Raw genomic sequence first — 5,257 nt, forward strand, 5'->3', positions numbered from 1 at the left:
AACCAAACAGGAAGTTGGGTCAAATCTCAGCAAATCTTTGAGATGTCAACACCAAACTTGGTATAATGACTCGGAACCCTCTTCTGAGGATGTCCACACATTTTTGGCGTGGCCGCAAGAAGCAAAAATGTGTTTTGTTCAATAACTATTGATTTGTTTGCCTTGATTAAGTGATTCCTTTGTCTCATGATATCTTGGGACATCACGTGTGTAACTCATAATTTGTGATAATAGCCGAATTGATGCGGCCGCCATCTTGAATTTATTGAAAAACGTTTTTTCTGTACTCCTCCTACAAATGTTGTCCAATCTTCACCAAATTTGGGAGATTATCTTCACACCAAGCTTCACAAAAGCTATCACGTTTTTTTGATTTTCGCATTTTCCATCGCATTTCCATCAAAGATTAATCTTTGATGGATTCACACCAAACTTGCTGCGTGTACTCGTTACCCTCTTCTGAGGATGTAAAAAATATTTACTAGGTCATTTGACTGCTTGGCCACCTCATTGCTGCTTGCAGCTATATTTACATTTGTCATGTCATGAACATACTAACGTTTATTACAAAATGGTTAAATCTGCTTTAAAATAACGGGAATAAACTCTATAAACAACCGTCATGTATGTGTGCAACCATTTGTAAAACTGGCTATGTTAAGGCAGGCAAATGTGGGGTACAGTAAAGGTGAAATGGAACGCGTCTTTCTGCCTTGAAGCTGCGTGCGCATCATCATCAAAAACCATTTAGTCTATATTTTTTACTCTACTCTTAAGGCATGTTTAACTTAATGTCTGCACCTCTCTGTCACCAACTGTCTCTGGATTGGGGGGTGGGGGCTTCACAGGGTGTCTACAGGTATAAACAAGTTAAATGTAAGACTTTTTAAGACCTTTTAATACCACTTCCAAATGAAATTAAAGACCAAACTTACGATGGAAATACAAATCAAAAGTGGAAATATACAATAATCTTTCCAAGTAAACACTGATGTCTGTTCAATATGAACAGTATGGTAAAATGACAATAATCGGTTGAGTTTAAGAACATTGACTAAATGTGTGTAATGCGAAAGGATATCACAAAATTGTAATTGCTGTCCTAAATTATATTTATGGTGGAAAAAGTGGAGCAGAAACTAGCAATTCCATGAATCCCATGGAAACAAAGGCAAATGTGTGAGATGTACTGATGTGGAGCACAAATCATCCAAGAAGCAGTAATTCTCTTGAGTGTTTTTTATTCAGATGAATAATCATTGGATTCAGGTCAAAAGTCTATCACTTGAACTGCTTTCATCACTTAAGACACTCAAAGTCAGCAGCTTGGCATGCTGGGACATGGAAAGGATTAAACATTTAGACTTTCATCAAGGTAGAAAATGTTGGTTTGTCCTTTTTCATCAATGTCCTCAAAAACGCAATCTGCAGAGCCAGTAGACACAGTAGTCTGTGGGGTGACTGTCTGTCTCTGGAGGGCTGGCAGGCAGGGGCAGGCAGGGCAGGCCAGCTGGATGAAGCTGTCCTGGGGTCAGGGCTGAAATGAAGCTGTCCAGCTAGAGAGGGGTAGTCCAGCAAGGAGTCTCAGCATACTCTGTTGAGCAGGCCTCTGCATGACCCTCCAGACCTGTAAAAGTGAAGAAAGGGTCCATGTCAGTTGAACAAAATGAAGCTTTTCCCCATCTACACTTGATACAGACTTCAGTTTTGACTGTGAAATGCAGGTATTACTTGAACTTGAATCCAAATGTGTTGACCTGATGGAGACCCATGCAAAGTCGCTCAAAACACAGGTTCGATTCAAGGCTCTGGAAAGAGTATTTAGCTCTAAACTGGTCAATATACACATCTGACCAAAGACCAGCTCGACCTTTAGCCTGGTCCTAACCAGACCCTCGTACATTTAATTTGTACAGAGGGTCTGGGATCGCTCCATTGACAAGCGTTAACTTCCTTGAAGGCGGGTACTCTGTTGAAGTTTTAAACTATTGGATCTGCCCAGAGCCACTCTAATCTGCCATAACCAATTGCTAGCGTTCGCCTTAGCCAACTACTTCACCACGGAGCTAGCTGCCGTAGCTGGAAAATCAAACTTTTCCCGAACCCCGTGGGGAGGAGGGCCACAACATCATGACCACCAACAACACTCAGCAAGCATTGTTCTTGCTCCGGCTTTAACTTATATTATATTATATTCAGCAGCGTTGCCATAACCGCAGAATAGCTTCGCTCGCATCTTTCTCCGCCGCCATTACTGAACTACAACTCAAACTAGTGCACAACATCAACGTCATCGTTCTCAGCCACTCCCTCTGTTCGCTGATTGGACCTACAATTTTTTTTTCTTCTGAAAACCGACTGATGCACTCAAATCCCAGACCTAGTACAGAAGCAAAATCCAAATTGAGCAGAAGTACGTAGGAGGGCAGAGCCAGGCTACTCGACCTTTGCCTGTAATCAATGATTCTGACTGCCAGAGACCTTTAAATAGGCTGACTGAGTGAAACTAGCCTGGCTAACGTAGGTCGCTTTCTCAGGCAAATGACAAAGGAAACAGGATTGCTTAGAAAAATCATAGATACTGGATATCTTCAGCAGGCTCTTGTCTACAAAAAGCAGTCCTCCCTGACGTTTTTGGAGTAGAACTGAGTGAAATACAGTCACTGCCAGTGAGTGAATTAAGTCTAACTCTGAGGCTAACGTCAAAACAATGCACTCTCACTCAAATTGCAAGTTTTCCACAAAGCACAAAAATAATAGGACCATCTGGCTAAAAGCACAATTCCCACATCTCTTGAGGCTGCCCTGCCCTTTTCGGGGGTAGAATTTACCGAACTGTAAATAAAATGGTGAACATGATGCAACAAAAACATGGCTGCCGCCTAAGCCTATGTGGTCTCCCTGGCGTCCGAACTCACTCCAATTACAAAGACTTTCACACCCAAATCAAAATTCTAAGCCTACAGGTCGGTGGGGAATCGCTTTTTTCTCCGAATGGCTGCCCTCCTCAACCTTTTTGGTGGAGAATTCGCCGAGATGCAAAATGATTCACGAATTATAAACACAAAGGGGAAAAGCTAGCTACTTTTCGAGTTCGGTTTTCTGTCACTTCAAACTCACGATCTGAAGGTCTAAAAGTGCTCAAACCTTCACCATAATTCAAGAGTAGTGTACTTTCACAAACCCAATCATTGATTCTATCTTAAAATGTGTAAAAATAGGACTTACCGAACGTGGCTGCCTCCAACACGGCTATCAGGCGACTCCAGTTGAAAACAACAATGGCTGCCAAAAAAAATTTTTCATTCGTAATGGCGAGCTGCGATTGGAAGCGAAATTAAACAGGAGCTAAAAACCGAGGGTGGGGGCTTGGTCAGCACACAATTTTCAGAAAGCATGTGTGTGTGTGTGCGTCTCGCCAAGCTTGCGCGTGTGTCAAGTAGGGTGACCACCTGTCCCGCTTTGCGCTGTATCGCACAGCATTTTCAATATACGACATGCGGGGCAAGGGGTGATAATCAGGGTTCTAAATTAACACCCGCCAACCCGCCAAATGCGGGTTAAAATTAATTTTGGCGGGTGTTAATAAAAACTCACTAGCCAGTTTGGCCGGTGATACATGAGGCATTAGATGAATGATACATAAGGCTCTGTTCTCGGCATGGTTCTCGGTCATTTATCCCCCTGGCAGTACTTCCTAAGTTTCCCATGAACACTGTGCCGTAATGCTACGTGATAACGTTTTATACGCCCATTGGCTACGCGCAGTTGAAGTGAAACCGGCGCGAGAAACCGTGGAAACGAACGGAGCGTCCACCAGAAAACACAAGGAAGAAGTAAAACGAAGCATAGCGGATCATAGGAGGTAATAAGAGCTAGAGTAGTAAAGTAAAAAGTTAACTTAATGCGGCGGTGGTTAGGACAAACTTCTGGGGGCGAGAAAAGGAACGAGGCAGGGGATGAGGAATTGATAGCACTAGAGAAACGAAGAAAAGAAAATGTAATGCCAAATGGCCGACGGGTCGGGAATGGCTTGTGTTTGACAATGAAAATTTTGTCATGTTTTGTAAGGATTGCCGCATGTAGTCTACGCATAAGAAAAATTATGTTGCTTACTGACAGTCTAGTGTAATGGAAATACACTGTTCTTAATAAAGAGTATATTAGGTCAGTTTAATTAATGCCTGCTTATGACAAAACGTTTCTGTAAATGCATGGGCAGGAGTCAATCTCATGACGCGAATGGACGTTTTATCCATTTACAATAAATCGTGTCCTTACGTGTTGGTGATTTCACATACCCTTGCATCATACTTTTGTGCTTCATTTTACTTCATTTTCTGTGTTTTTCATGCCAACAATGTTAATAAAATGATCAAATGCATTCAGGGAAACTCATAATTGTTCTTATTTTCACTGGAAAGAATTTGGCTAGTGTAAATTCTGATGGCTGGTAACTTTAGAAAGTTACCAGACAAATGTATAACCCTGGTGATAATGCTGTACGACACAACGCAAAGCGCGACAGGTGGTCACCCTAGTGTCAAGGGGCAGGATGAGTCTTGAGAATTTGGAGCACGCGCGCTATGGAACAATTCAATTGAATTCAATCATATATTGACATATCAAGGTGAAATTGCGTATGGTACTTCAGAATGATGTAAACTTGAAGGCACAAAGGTTTGAAAAACCATCAGTCAAAATTATATTTGATTTATTAACACAAAGATATTGTGGCAATGTGGACATTTACATAAATACACTTCTTTCAGCCATTTTGTATTTCATTCCTTATTCAATTTGACCCTATAGAAAGACGTGTGTTCTACAAATCTGTAACAATTTTCAAGTCGATTGGATCTATGGTTCATGAGGAGAAGGGTTTTGAAGGTTGTACCAAATTTGGACAGTACAGCAAAATCTATCATGGCGGACCTTATGGGTTCTTGAGGCTTTTTTGTTCCCCATGGGAAATAAGGCATGTATACCAATTTTCAGGCATTTTGGAATAATGGGGCGCTGGGGAAATCACGTAGACTTTGGGAGTGGCTTATAGCGCCACCAATGGGTGTACATGGGCCATTAGCGGTCTGGGAGTAGTGAGTGACCTGTTTTGAGTGACCAGGACTTTATCTCTTCGCCTTTTGGGCACGCCGTATGACAGAAACTCAAAACATAGCTTAGACTACGCATTTTTGTGCGTATGCGCCTACGTACATTTGACAATGTAGCAGCCAATAATGTAATAATTACCGTT

Source organism: Osmerus mordax, chromosome 5, assembly GCF_038355195.1.
Source record: "Osmerus mordax isolate fOsmMor3 chromosome 5, fOsmMor3.pri, whole genome shotgun sequence".
Classification (NCBI taxonomy): domain Eukaryota; kingdom Metazoa; phylum Chordata; class Actinopteri; order Osmeriformes; family Osmeridae; genus Osmerus; species Osmerus mordax.